Source organism: Ruditapes philippinarum, unplaced genomic scaffold (assembly GCF_026571515.1).
Source record: "Ruditapes philippinarum isolate M1 unplaced genomic scaffold, ASM2657151v2 ctg11378_1_1_1_1, whole genome shotgun sequence".
In the NCBI taxonomy this organism is placed as follows: Eukaryota; Metazoa; Mollusca; class Bivalvia; order Venerida; family Veneridae; genus Ruditapes; species Ruditapes philippinarum.
The window spans coordinates 13009-29499 of NW_026860533.1; the positions used below are offsets into that span (position 1 = coordinate 13009).

The following is a 16491-nucleotide window of genomic DNA, read 5'->3' on the forward strand; positions in this document are numbered from 1 at the left end:
TGGTCTACGGACCGACGGACCGACAGACAGACAAATGCAAAGCAATATACCCCATCTTCTTTGAAGTGGGGGCATAATAAATGGTCGATTGATGTTAGAAAATTGTTTCAGAATTTAGGATTTGCTAATATTTTTGATAATCCTAACGTTATTGATTTAAAAACCACCATTCAACGGATATATTATCAATATAACCAACAATGGTTATCGGAAATTAGTAATTCATCAAAATTAGAGACGTATAAGATTATAAAAGATAGTTTTGATTTTGAAAAATACCCTTCTTTAGTAAAAAAAAACTCAAAGTTTAGAATAGCTTTGTAATGATTTAGATGCTCAGTACATAGACTTTAGATAGAAGAAGGTAGATTTAGGAATATTGACAGAGATCAGAGAATTTGTTTAAAATGTAATATGAATGAAATTGAAACAGAATATCACTTTTTACTAGTTTGTCAATTTTATAGGGAATTAAGGAAAGAACATTTACCAAAATATTATTGCTCTTTGCCTACCTTAAATAAATTTATATCTTTAATGAAAAAGTCTAAGAATGGAACTGTTAATAGATTATCAAAATATATCTACTTTGCAAAGGCATTACGTGATAGAACGAATGATTGATTGTTTTCAAATACTGATATTGGTATATATAGCATACTATTATTTACAAACATATATTGAAATACAATGTATATGTGTTCTTTAAATATAAACATTATTTGTATTCAGTTACATACTTTTTCTCATATTCTATTTGTAACCGTCATTCTGTTTATGGCGACGGACATTGTATAATGTTTATTTCTTTTGAAATAAAATCTTGAAATGTTGAATCTTGAAATCTTGATTAAAGGAGAAGATATGTCTTTTAAATATAATACGCTAAAAACTACGCACTAGGAAGTTATGTTTTATTTACTTCCGTTTATAACCTTGCTAATAAGCTAAAGTGTTACTTATGTTTGATGAATGAAAAGATATAAAGGAAATAATGAGGAACTTAAATTTGGTTAGTAAAAATAATTTGTAATAGGTTTTTCTGTAAAAGCATTCAAATGAAGAATTTTATTTATATCACTTTCTTAAAAAAATAAGCCAGAGATTTGTTTTGAATAATAACTTTATAATTTCGATATTACAGTCCAGACTGTATGTAGTGTTAGGGTATATGTAAATAGTGAAATCATAAAAAAATATTTGTCTTAAAATCTAAATTGCTAATGCTTAAATATTTTGAATGAAACCTTTCAAAGATCAAATTCAAGCACTGTGGTTGAAATTGGCACCTGGTGATAGTCGGGCTTTTTCTGATAATTATATAGTTTAAACGTAAACAATAGCCTTTATATTCAGTTCAAAGCATCAACATTAAAATTTCACTACAGAATCGTACATTTTTATGGAACTAGTATTGTCCGACGAAAAACATTTAAGGTGACAACGGAGTCAATTATCACTGAAAATACCTAAAATGAGATTTTTTGCTTAGTAGATTTATCAACCTTTTCTGAACACATTCGTGATTTAATTTTGGAAGCAGTTAGTCCAAAAAATGTGTTTTTAAACGTTTTAAAACGGTACCTGTACCATTTTATCTGCTATTCGCGTAACCTGTCAATTATCGATAACCGAACAATCCCCCTCCCGGACGATTCCCCTCCCAGTAAATTTGAATGTTTTTTCACAACCCGGACATTTCCCCTCCCGTTATTATTTTACGGCGGACAATTCCCCTCCCGTTAATTTTACAGGGCGGACAATTCCCCTCCCGTTATTTTAGCAGAGCGGACAATTCCCCTCCCGCTGTTGTCAGAGCCGACAATTTCCCTCCCGTGGCTGTTGAACATATATATGTTATAATATTGTTTATTAGAGCTGTTGAACATATATATTTAACAAATAAAACATGGCCTTGAGGGCAATATGCAAGTTTACGGACTGGTTGGTCAGACTGAGGAAGGTATATGGCCCGAAGCGCAGCTGAGGGACATATACCTTCCGAGGTCTGACCAACCAGTCCGTAAACTTGCATTTTGCCCGAAAGGCCATGTTTTATTTGTTATATTATACCGAATCTAAATCATTTCATCCCTTTTGTTGCTGACATTTTTACTATAATTTACTAATAATAATTTATTTGTTCAGTGTGTGAAATATTTCAAACCCTAGTCGGAATTATTATTATAATTTTAAAGCGATACAGCAAAAAAAAATCATGCTCTTCTTTTGTTATTTAATTTTTAAAAATCAAATTAAACAGGCAGAAAACGAACTTTAAGATTTAATATGACGTCATCCAGTCCATATAAGAATTATGGACCGCCCCCGGTTTGTTTGTCTTAAGCAATGGCGGCAATGATTAAAGGCGGTATAATGTCACCTTTGTGAAATAATGATTCTTAAAAGTTCCGATCTTTAACAGTGTGTTGTTAAGAGTAAAAACTGTCATCTTTAATAAGAATGGTTATAGATTTTTTGATACGCAGTGGCGGCTATGATTAAGGGCCGTATAATGTCACGTCCGCTCTGATAAATACGGGAGGGGAATTGTCCGCTCTGCTAAAATAACGGGAGGGGAATTGTCCGTCCTATAAAATTAACGGGAGGGGAAAAGTCCACCCTATTAAAATAACGAGAGGGGAAATGTCCGGGTTGTGAAAATAATATGGAAGGGGAATCGTCCGGGAGGGGGATTGTCCGGGATTCTCCGCCCCCTGTTGAGGCATCAATGAGGGAAATCGGTAGTTCCATATATGCGTGAATTACCTATCCATACTGGTCCATACCACTCGTAATTCATGTATCGTACAAATACCGTACATCTTTTATGAATATCGTCTACCTTTTATTTATTATTTTTTATAAAATAAGAAATTATCGGCCAATGTACGTAACATTCAGTGAATGCTTTGAATAAATTGTTCGCCAGTAAATCGAACACAGTACTAATAAACCTTGGACAAAGTATGGAATTTATTGTATATCCCAGTAGAAACTGGATCTCTATGTTGTGCATAGATGATACGTGTATTCATGATAATAGAAGTCAAGAAGGTCAGATCATAATGATCGAGTGATACCTTTTATTTCTATTAAAATATGTGAAGCATTTATATCAATTTGAAGGAAAAAATATATAATATCCTGTTCTTATTTGTACATCTACCATGGACTTTAAAAGACCGTCAGAAGCTCAGTTTTTTGTTATTTTAATTTATATTTTAACGGAATTTCATACACGAATACACAGACAGATTGACACTGGTATAATATAATAATAATGCTGATGATAATAATAATAAACTTAAAAAGTGAAACAATTAAATACCCCGCTAGCGGTGCGCAAATACGTTCCATTTCCCCCCACCGAGTGCCTCAAATTTTACCGAAAGTGTCACGTGGCATGTGCGACCGATACCAGACGGACGGTAAATCACGTTAAGATTTGAAGAAATGTTTGTTATAAACTGATATTAATCAGCAACTTTTTAATTGGTCAGATGTCACTGGGTCATAAAATGTTGTTAGAGTATGTTACCGCAACTCTTGACCCTCTCTGGTGCGATATTTGTGTATTATGCAATTATTTAGCGTGAAACGTAGGGGTCCGAGAGAGAACAGCCGATTTATGACACTTCGTTTGATGCGGGTCGGACTAACTTTGAATCGGCATAACTTTTTTAATAATCAAGCAATTAACATGCGGTTTAAAGCACATGAAAGGGAATTCATTTACGGAGGGAACCGTGTCAGGGATTTTTGTTTGCTCAATCAGCGACTTAATTATCTTTAATTACGTAATATGTATGGTGAAAAAAGTCGCATAAAATGTTTGACGTTACGTAATATTTTTTTGAGAAAAGATAGAAAAAATTTGAGACACGCTTCCCCAGATATTATAAGTATGTTTATTTTCCAAAAGTTTGATGACAAAAAAATAAAAAATGACTTTGATATGACGATTTAAAATTTTAGGATTTTTATTAAAAATCAATCATTTACAAAGGCATTTTTTTCAAATATCTTATTTTTTATGATGATCAACGACATTTAATGCACAACAATTAAATAATTAACAATTATTACTAAAATAAGTTGGTTTAAATGACATTTATGTGAGTACCACGGAAAGTGTCTGTTGTCACCTTAAGTATTGTATTTGCAATATTTATCCTGCTGTAATTTTAAACCATTGAAACGTTTTATTTTGTAAATATTGACTTAAAAAACAGAATCCCTAAAGAAAGCCCAACACGACAAAATTGTAAAATGTTGCAGGCTCGGTTTGATTGAGCCTGTTCATGGACGGTACTGGAAAGTGCAAGTTACCGTCCACGCCCCCTAGCACCGGCTTAAGCAGAATTCAACATTTAAACACGATAATGGTGAAATTTTGAATTTAGAAACATCCGCAGATGTGTTCATACGGCGATTATCAGTGACACAGTTCAAGTCATTCCATGAAAAGCGGCGTATAGTCCCCAAGTAAAAGAATGCGTGTGCTCTAAACGAGAAAACAATGGGTGGAACTAAATAAAGTAGAGTTTTGAAAGGGGATTTGAGGTTATGAAGCCTGCATATCACAGACTAGACGTCAAAAGACAAATTTTAAACGCAGGCAACATATTCTAAGGGTGATTCTTCAGTATTCAAGTAGGTATACTGGAACCACCCAAATTGAAAAAGGCCAAATACAAGAAACTAAAAATACCATCTAAAATGTATACATAACAATACATGCAATACTGTCGTGCTGAACGATCTTCAAGGATCGAAAATATAACATCATTGATTAAATGTACGTGGAGACTTTTTACAGCCGCCACACGGCACAAATAACACGGATGTGACAATAAACCATAAACACGCCTATAAACTGGTTCCTAATAGATCAGTTGGTTGCGCCTGGATTTCTTTTCTATTATCATAATGCAATCGATTGCTTTACAATATATCGCACACTTATCAATTCATATCAATAAGAGATGTCATGCGTCTTTAATGTTTCAGAAATAACCGTTTACAACCAGTTCCTATTAGTTACGCTATTTACCGAACACGCATTTCACACGTTTGTTAACATCAGTATGTGCATATATTAATTCACTATACTGTATTATTTTTGTATTTTCTGATCGCAAGATCAGATAAATACATAGCTAACATCCACGGTCTTACACAATATTTCCCAACAGTCCTAACAACGCAATGTAGTTCTCACTCAAAACTGCTTAAAAACTGGCAATTTAAAAAGAAAAAAACAAGTTTTTGTTACAAGTGTCCAACAAATTACTACACATTCAAACTTTAAAAGTAGCGTTGGCTTATAGAATTGTCAATAAATGCACACTCACAAATTACGCGGATGAAATATGATTGTAATCAATGAAAATGCTATTTTTAGCGATATCGATGACCGAAATACTACACAAATAAATCTGACTGTCGAGTAGTTGAATATATAGTTTCTACATGTTGGACTGTTTGGGCGAGAAGATTTTTGCTGAATTATTTACTTCAATTTTAAACAACAGGTTTACGCTGAACAAAATACCTCGAAATTACCCTAACCCAAAATGCAGTGGAAATTATAAATTACGAATGATTTGATTTTATTCAACTTCTGTTGATATAAATTGTCCGTGGTGCAGGGGTAACGCGCTCGTTTCACGTGTGAGAGGTCTGGAGTTCAAAGCCCAGTCGAGTCAACATTTTTTTAAAATTCTTTTTTTAGTGTCTTTGTTGGAAATAGCCACGATATGCAAGGATAAAGTGTGGCTATCATAAAAAATGAACATAAATGATTTTTTAGCAACGGATATACATGTATACAATCATTTATAATCCATATGTGTAAATGCATGATCAACACCACACTTGTTCCTTATCATGTTATCGCTATTAGCGAAGACCCCCTCTAAAGATATCTGTTCACACTTAATAACTATATGACACTGGTTACATTACCATGTCGATCGTGTTGAGCATAATTGTTTATTATACAATAATTGTAATAAAAAATACAGATTTTATGAATATTGTTTTCTTTCTTTTTTGTGATTTATGTGCTATTTTAATACTGAGTTTTTACGTTAACTAATATTTTAAGAATTCAATTGTCATATTGACCGACGATTATATTAAGTAAAAACTTAACTGGAAAAAGTCAGTAAATTATGGTTAAACTTTTAATATATAATATTGTTTATTCTTAAAACATATACATGTACATATGTATTTTTCTTTATCATTTTTTAAATTATCAATAAATTGAATAATTCATAAAATCTAATTTGTAACTTTGAATAAATTCCTCGGCATCTTTACTAAACACGAATAACAAATTAAATAAAATGTTTCAAAGTTGATAGTGTCATATTAATACCAATAAAATGTACCTTTTTTTCTCAATTATTGTACATAATTTATTGTTTTATCTGATACAAACGTATCAGTGTTTTATCATGTTTATAAAACATGTTATTGTTGTTGTTGTTTTTTTTTCCGAAATTGTATGTTTATGTATAATAATAATCAATAAATTTGAGAGTTGATCTGTGTTTATTAATTATTGTAACCAAACTAAGTGACAAACATTCATTTTGAAAAAAAACTTATATAACTGTAAATATTTGTTCTGTTCTGTAACGATATCAAACATCTACTCGAAAACCGGGAGAGACGGACAATAAACGTGTGGTACTATTCGCCGGTCACTAGTAAATTCCGGTCAAAATAGACCAGGAGAGACCGGGAATTACCGATTGGAATACACCCCTCTATAAAAAGATTTTTCGGAATATATAGGTCACCGACTCATCATTCTATTCAGCTTTCGGATACATGAACCATAATAACCCACTGTGTACTACAAAATGATAAATAAAAATACCTCGAAGAGCGCGATTTATTGACAGAAAAGGTTATTTCATTTGAAAATGTTTGCATTGCGAAATTCTCCAGTTCGCTATTCATTGTATATATCGCGACATTTCATTTTTAATTAATAAAATGGTTTCCTGCGGGGAACGTTTTTAATGATATTAATATATTTCATTTATCTATTTTCAGGGGGTGGGCGAGGATAAATAAACGTTTGTATCTGGAATATATTTGACATTAATCGATTAATATAGAAGAAGGTCTTTGGAAACTGGTGACCGTTGATGACCGGAGAAGATCGAACATAAAACAATTATTTCTTTTTAAAGAAAATAATTAAATAGGCCTACCATTTTATGAATAATTCCGAGCAAAAAAAAAAAAGTAAACACACAAGTATTTATGATGGCAGATGCCACTACGAATATTTAATTTTGTAGATTTTCAGTATAAACAATTTATTGTTTGTAACATTTTGAGATACATATTAAAGAAACATTGATCATTCATCATGAACACATCATTCAAGTTTTTCCACCTTAAACGGTAACATAATTATAGAAAATTAAAAAATATCACATAATAGTTTTTTGTTCTTAATTAGGTGTCTAATTCCCTAGAGGATTATCTGTAACGTACCAGCCAACGGTATTTAACCAGGTTTCCAAAAAGGTCAATTAACCAATCATGTACGGTTTACAGATCACATGCTCCTCCATGTACCGAAAAAACAGGTCACGTGCTCCTCCATGCCTCAAAAGTTAAACGCGTACCCTGTGGTCTCCAGACCGCAGTCAAGCACCCTCATACTGGTCGGAATAAACGGCTTTTATTATGTCCGACTAAAAGGCTCGAGAAGTTGCTGTCGCCCTTTCACATTGCGCCGAGGACGCCAAAAATAAACTTATACAGGAATTCAAATACAGATATACAGTACGATTAAGATTGCAAAGATCAGAAAATATCACAGAGCTTGCAGCCCTTTGATTGTTATATTGGTGTAGCTACTTTATTAAATGTCGTCTTGATTTCAGTGAATAACTCTAAACATGCCTAGATTTATACACCTGCATGGTTTCTATCATAATTGAAATACTAGTAAAGTTAAATAAATGCAAATGTCATTTTAAGTTTTATTATCTTTCACTTTGGAAAAAATGACTCTTAAACAGCGATTTTATTGTTGAATACGGACTTGTAATGTCTTACGGTAAATGAATAGTACAGACTAAAGTATTAAAGGTCTACTGCGGTTATTCATGTCATTACCTTTTCATATTACACATTAACGTGAAGTTTAAGTCGTTCAGGAAGGCGACATATAGAGAATAATAGGTTGGTGCCGTGGATGGAGAAAGTTTATCTGGCGAGGCGGAGGAATTTATTGGGTGAGCCGAAGGCGAATCCAATAAATTCCGGAGCAGAGCCAGATAAACTTTCTCCATCCACGGCACCAATCTATTATTCTATTTATCCTGTCACCGTTTTTTTTAAAGAATTTTATTAGGCAAACTACCTTTAATCACACTATCGAAAATGTTTCTATATAAACAAAGAAGGCCCGAAGCGTGCATTATTCTACAACAATGCACTCGCCATTCTTATTATCTCCCTGTGCATTTTCACATTGAGGGCGCCATTTTGTTTGAAAAATGTGATAAATATAAACAATTTTTTGTCGAAATTTGTTGTGAAAACTATCTAGAATGAAAGAAAATGGTCTAACTAAGAAAATGAATTCGAACACCAATATCTTTTATTCAGTCGTTAACGCTGTACAGACGTTTAAAGTATTGTTTACGTGACGTCACAATGTAGCGCCAAACAGCACGTGCAAAACAATCAAATCAAGTACGCTATTTTAATGTCGCAAACGAGTTAAGTTATAGAGGATATTTGTTTAGTTTAGTGTAAGATAGGAATTTATTACCCTTCCAGATTTTTTCCGCCTTTTTGATTGGATATTGATCACCCGAAAGAAATGGATATAACCGAGCCAGACGGGTAATATACACACTAAATTTCCCCGTTTGGTACCCAACGTTGTAAACAATATGCGCTGAGGTGATGCGCGTACGGTTCGATTTTACGCGGTGTAAATTCCGATTTAAAAGCACCTTTTTACTGTCAAATGATGAATATTTACCAAAGTTGAGTAATGATACATATAACCATCAGTATCGAAAACAAATATGACCTTGCGAAAGCTTGATATTAATTACAAAAAAGTGCGTTCAACAGACTACTAATAAATTACAAAATTTTTCCATTTCATGTAATGATCAAACAATAAAGTCTTCGTCTGAAGTTAAATATCTTGGTTTGAATATCGATTGTTATCTATCAGGAGATAAAATTGTCAAGAGCATTCTTTCAAAGGTGAATGGAAGATTACATTTTCTATACCGTTACAAAAATTGTTTATCGGAAGAAATAAAGAAACAGTTATGTCCTGCCCTTTTGCTGTGTCACTTTGATTATTCTTCATCTTCTTGGTACGAAGGACTGAGTAAGTCACTGAAGCACAAACTTCAAGTAGCTCAAAATAAGGTTGTGCGCTTTATAAAAGACTACACTCCTAGGACTTCAGTGACAAATAAGGTTCTGTCCGATCTTAAATTATTAAATGTCAATGATAGAGTTAGACAGTTAAGACTCAACCACATTCATAAAGTTTATTACAACAAAAGCCCTTCCTATTTAAAGGAATTGTTTAAGGTTTGTAGAATATCCAATTTAAGATCCAGTAATTTTAATTTTGTTTTACCTCAAAATGATTCTTATGTAAAAAAATACATTTTTCTACAATGCCATTAAAGACTGGAATTCTTTACCAGACAACATTAGATCAATTGACAATATCCAAACATTTAAAACGAAAGTAAAACTTTTTTTAAGTAATGAAAATGATAAACAAGTGAATAATATGTTTATTTATTATTAAATTGATGTGTAACTTATGATAAGGTTTTGAAACATGTTTATGTGTACTTGATATGTTTTAGTTTAAAAGAAACTTTTTTCATTTTGTTTGTGTACAATGTACTTGTCTTATTATATTGAAAAATGTGTTTTGATTATTGAAAATTGTCATTAAGTTTAACTTCTTTATAATTCATTTATCATTATGTAAGTTAGTGTAATAATTTTACAGAAAATGGACCCCATTGGAAATAAGCTTTTAGCTTAATGGGCAATCCTAGGGTTACATAGAACATACTTATTGATTAATCGTATAATTATTTTTGTGCATTTATGTGTGTGTTTTTATTTATATTCAAGTTGATATCTGTGATAAAATTGTATGTGTATACATGTATGTCTATTCCCTGAATAAATCGATACGATACTCCTTTTCTATTGTTTACTTTCGTAAGGTACGGGAAAAATACGTCATGTATTTATGTGACGTCATGTTGTGACGGAGAGGTATCCTAAAGGGAATCTTATTTCGACGTTTCATTTGAAACAGCAATGATTTTTTAAAAAATCGTCTAAACTCGGCAGCGGAAGGGTAATAAAATTATTATTTTGGTTTTGGAGTGATATATGTGGATATATTACCTGTCAAGATAAAATATCACCCTCGCCTAACGGCTCGGGTGATATAAAATCTTAACAGGTAATATATCCACATATATCACTCCAAAACCAAAATAACATATAATATTGCACCGAGTGAGCACCAAAAGGTATATTTCACGAGTGGCGCAGCCACGAGTGAAATGTGAACTTTTGGTGTTCACAAGGTGAAATGTATTTCGATCTTACACTAAACTAAACAAATTTTCTTTTTATTATATGCAAAGAAACGTTTTAAAAAGACATTAAACCTAATACTGAATGAAAAGCGCGCCAAATAATAATACAACGTGACGTCATTTACGACGTCATGTCATTAAGTTGGTACCCAGTTCTGTGCACGCTGGTATGTCACTGAAACAACGTAAGGGGCTTAAATTCAAAACAGTGAGATTATCAAAGTGGTAATTTCACTGTTTCAAACAGTGAAATTACCAGTTTTATATCACTGATATATTTCTATAAACCACCGAAAAGCATGTAATAATTACATTTATTTCACTTTTAATAATTTTTATTTCGCTTGATTATAGAGTGAAATAAAAAAGACAAAAACAAAGTTTTATCATCGTTTCCAAAATTCGTTATTCTACACCGACAGTTTATATATTTTTTCTTGAAAAGTAGTCCGGCAAACATGCATACCACGTGATCAAGTGCCGTAGATCAGTAAAAATATACGGCACCTTGTTATCGGGCCGAAATTGATACAAGTGACAGGATAAATACAATTTACAAGATTTGACCATTTGTACCTATACACCATCTGCCCTAGGCCAAATTAAACAGAGAATTAAATACCACATGATAACAAAATGGACGACAAAAATCCTCATAAAGGGGCGTCTACGGGCTATGATTTTGTCGGTTACCTATATATAGATCTAGAACTGGAATACTATCTTTCATCTAAATTAGTGTGCATGCTTTTATGGGATAAACTACAGGCACGTGTAAGAGTATCGGACCTGGGAAGAAAATATGACCACATTGATAAAAAACCTCTGTGTTCACCTTAAATTTGTCAAAAACCAAAAGAAAGAGTGGAATACATGTACGGGCCCCTTTAAAATATACTATAAGTTAAGAGAAGGCCGGAAACTCCAGATTCGAGTCTACGAGCAAGGGGTTCATTTCCGGGACGTTGTGAAAACAGTTGTCCAGTTAATAAAAAAACCTTTTATCACTATTTCAAGTTTGTATTAAGCTTCCAAATGAGACCAACACAAAGTCTCTAGTCCTTCCCGTTCATGAAATATCTATCACAAATCTAGCGCATTCGTGCTAAAACTCCCTTGTAGACAAAATTGCGGCACAACGATTAGGCAGTAAACATAGACTAATACATGTCTGTCAGTCGACTACGGATCATAATCACTTGAATTTACTAAATAATATTACTAAATACATTAAATGGGACCATTCACAACCGTAGCATCTGATACATTCGTGCAACTTATTTAAAAATCCATCCAAGAATGACAGTGATGAAAGGGATTAAAAACAAACAGACATACACAGAGTTGACGTGTGCGGATGTTTGTGATCTTCATTATATTTTCAAACTGCAAAAAACAGCCTTTTTGCCCCAAAAACCAATTATTCATTCTAAAGGTTGGGCGTATACGATATTAATTTCAACGCCAACTTAAAAACCGTCAAATATACCTTACTGGCATATGAGGACGCTCGGACGGATGGACAGACATTTGAGCAGGCTTCCCTCAAGCCTCAAGCGATAAAAACTAATAAAAAAAGCATTGCAATAGTTTAAAAGAACATTTCTTTTGTATGCTTGGAAGTATAAAGATAACATTTAAATGACATATACAAATATGATTCTCATTTATTTTGGCATAATGTGACCTTTTTGCACCATGAATTTGTAGGTTTAATAAGTTTGGCCTTGTAAGTCTTAATTGGTATCACTTGCACTAATATTCATTTTAATACAATAAAACAAGCTAAGTAAAAAGCCTTCTTGCGCGTGTTAACGTTAAATATTAAACAGTAGAAAGAAACGTCATTTTTAAATCCAAGATGGCTGTCGCATTAAATTTATCTTTTTTCCCCCATTTATTCTTCTTGTTCATACTTCAGCCGACTTAAATAAGCAAAACTTTAAATTAAATTTCAAAAAGATGCGTTTTATCTTGCCTGTGGGAGCAATAAAGTAACAATAAAAAACAATGGCGACCATTTTAAATTGATTTTTAAAGGGTCAAGGACCAAAAGTAAAGCTGTAGTAGAGCAAAAAAAGAATTCAGCGTACTCGAAATAGATAAATAAACACAACTACCTGCATGTACTTATCAAAGCACAGAAGGCGCTGAATTTGTTTGGGTCTCAGAACCAATGCTGTTTCCATTGTTATAACTGTAGTAAATTGGCTATAAGGCTAGTTGCAACACTGATATTCAATTCAATGTTTATTTTTCTTAAAAAACAAACAAACATGAGTTGTCTTAACTGGGATTTTAACTCCAGACGTCTCGCTTCCTAAACGAGCGTGTAACCCCTCGGCCACAGGGAAGTTATTAAATGACAGACTGAAGAAAACCACATTATTCTAAATTAGAGTTTGCTAACTCAATTTGTTTTCAGATTTGTAACCCTTATTAATTTCGAGATACTTTGTTCACGGTTAACCTGATGTTTAACACTGATGTAAATACTCATGGAGCTTAATATATAAAGAATTACACAATATTAGAAATCTTTGACCAATCGAGAACTATTTTTTCTTCCTCGAGAAGGCTTGAAAATTAATGCGCCTGTCATTTGACAATCTTTACTAAGTGATCTCCCCTCAATTTTTCGGCGTGATTGTACTTATAAAGGGAAGTAACCGCTTCGAGGAGTTCGGACTACTTTCGGATTTTGCAAATAAGCATATCAGGGTCTGAAATTTCGCTATCATTATTTGTTTGTTTTGACAACCCAAACAAATAAAAATGCCGTTAGGATGAACATTTTCCCCAAATCAAACCAAATCAAATCTATTAGTAAACATGTGATAAAAGCCACAAGAAACTTCAATGCAAAGAGCTTAGATATTTAACATGAAGCATCGTCTAGAGGTCTTTTTTTGTCTCCACCCGGGATCATTTAGTTAAAATAAAATCATGAATTTAACATATTTCAAAATATATTCTTTATTTAGTTCAAATAGAATATGTAAAAATATATTCTTCAATGTCCAGAACGTATATATTAAGCATAAAACATACCTTGATTATTAGATAAAGAAATGACCTAACAGTGGAGCGGATCACTCAGTTTATATAGACTTATAAATGAAAACACATTTATACCTTTTTTGTATTAAACTAAAATGCACAGAATATAGATATTTGACATGAAGCATTACTTTGAAGACTGCAACAAAATTATAAGCATGCACCTGGGATTGAAAATGTCTCCCACCACATTGGGATAACTTTGGTTATATAATCTTCATAAATAAAAAAAAAAGTCATATAAATTCTCTACTACGGTAGTAAAATACGTTGAGTACCTATGTTTGACACATGACATTTCATTGCAGCCGTTACTTCTCCAGCAATAGATCTCGGATGAGCGATCTATAGCTAACATGTCACGTTGTCGTATTTAGAGATATAGCAATGAAAATTGTGCACATTTTCAAATGCATATTTTTTACTTTCATATCTTTTTCAAAACAATTAGACATTATACTTGTTTTGCATATTATTTGTCCCATCTCATTTAAGGCTTAATAGTCCGATGAGTGAGTTTGAGTTTTGAGTTTATTTCATTTATTAAATAAGGCTATTCGCCCATAATGGCACCACAAGCATACATATATACATGTACAAATACAAAGTGAGCATGATTTACGTGCATAATACAGCGAACAAAATTGATATAAGATCTACATGAACTTTTCATTGGAGACAGTCAAGCATGACCTAAGTAAGCTTAATATTCTTAATAATTTCATTTCATATCATTTAAAGTATGACTTTAATATAAATTTGTTAAGACTATATAGTAATCTTTAAAACATTATTTTCTCCTTAAATTACAATCAGAATTTGTATTTATATACATTGAGATACATGCAATAATATATTATCTTTCTCGTAAAAAGAAAGATAACTCTTGCATGAATTTAGTACAATAATAAGAACATTTATATACAGTATAACAAGAACATACAAATCATAAAGGGTAAATAATATAAAGGGTGATAAAGGGTCACTGTGGTTTCTTGTTTATCCTTGTATGCAGGTTCAGTTATGACTAATTGCACTATTAAACGTTGCGTCACACCTTAAAAAACTTTATTTGATAATAGATGACACAAACTCATTTGAATAATATTCTTTGTATTTTCTTGAGCTTGATACTTAATCTTTGGAATTAGATTAACATGTATCTTGTTGAGGTATATAATAACAAGTAAATATTCGCGGACAATATTTGATAGTATGTCGAATTATATGTTTCTGTACATAACCCTTATGAATAATATAAAATCTTTCCATACTAAGTCCTGTCTCGTAATGACAATTTTTTTCTTCAACTTGTAGAAAAATTTTACTTGTCCTGTAGAAATATTGCACTCGTTCTGTAGAAATATACTTTCTGAAGAAAAAGTATAATTTTTGAAGAAATATAGTACTTGTTTTGAATAAATATTATTATGTCTGCATATCATTTCTGATGAAATAATATACGGGGAAGTCAAAGGCCGGGGCCGCAATGCGGGTCCGGGCGCCGCCATTTTCAATGTAACTCAATGATAATAGTCAATGATAATAGTCGGGTTATTCCGATAACGAACAATCGCAACTTTTCGGATTAATAATTATCGTTGTGTATTCCGAGTGAAAACGGAGCGAAAAATGAACGATTTTTAACAGACTTCCCCGTTCATAGGCTTCGCCTAATTTCATATTACTTGTTATGAAGAAATATCATACATGTTCTGTAGAAATGTCTGGGCATTTTATTCTTTAGAAATATTGGAAATACTATACTCGTCAAGTAGAACTATTATACTTGTACTGTAGAAATATTATACTTGCCCCGTAGAAACATTATACTTGTTCTGCAAAAATATTATACTTATCGCTTAGAACTATTTTAGAAATTGTAGAAATATTATATCTGTCTAGTAGAAATATTATACACGTGTATGTGTTCTATAGAAATGCGTATATAGCAAACACCCTAATAAGTGTTATACATACTACCTTGATCTTATATCAGACATAACAATACATCATAACACTTCTGAAATAATGAAATACCTAATTTTTGTTACAGATGCTATGTACAATATGTATGTTTCAACTTGTTTACAACTCGCAAGGAGGTATGTGTTTTCTTTGATTATTAACTTCAGGCTTTGGTATACATCTTATGTATATTTTAAGATATTTTTTGGTTATTTATTATGCATATAATGAACTCTAGACATATTTTAACATAATTTCGATGATACAACGTAAACTGTCCAGCAATTCAAATTAAAATGATAGATTCATAGCTTTATACATTGAATTTCTATATGATAATTTTATAAGGAAGTATGACTTTATTTTTATTACAGAGGTTGACGAAACATGTCAAGTAGATTGTGCATGCTGTATAGATAGAAAATGTGAAAAAGGGCATTTTACTTCTACAGATTGTACTCTAGGCTGTATTGATGGTCATAGAGGTGCTCGGTGCTACTCGCGATGTACACACAATTGTACAAAATGCCCTGATCGTGCAGATAGGTGTACTAGGTGTTATGATGGCTATTACCCCGGTCCTGCTAGAGACTGCACATCAAAGTGTTTACCCGGATGTAAAACATGCACGTCAAGTACCACGTGTACATCATGCAAGGAAGAATATTACAACGCCAATGGTAGCAAGGATTGCCGTTATCGTTACTGTCCTGAAAATTGTTATTGTGATAATGGTCAGTGTACATCATGTAAGGACGGATATTACGATACCAGTAGATTATGTAATAGTTTATGTCCCCGTAACTGTGTCACGTGT

General features: G+C 32.4%; 1 long non-coding RNA gene across 1 annotated transcript; it reads left to right on the top strand.

The window, feature by feature from the left end:
• Positions 1–926: 926 nt before the first annotated feature.
• LOC132760488 (uncharacterized) lies at positions 927–16177 on the top strand. The gene is made up of 3 exons (XR_009629855.1): positions 927–1012; positions 15763–15811; positions 16049–16177. It is a non-coding gene; the product is annotated as an uncharacterized LOC132760488 (long non-coding RNA).
• Positions 16178–16491: the final 314 nt, after the last annotated feature.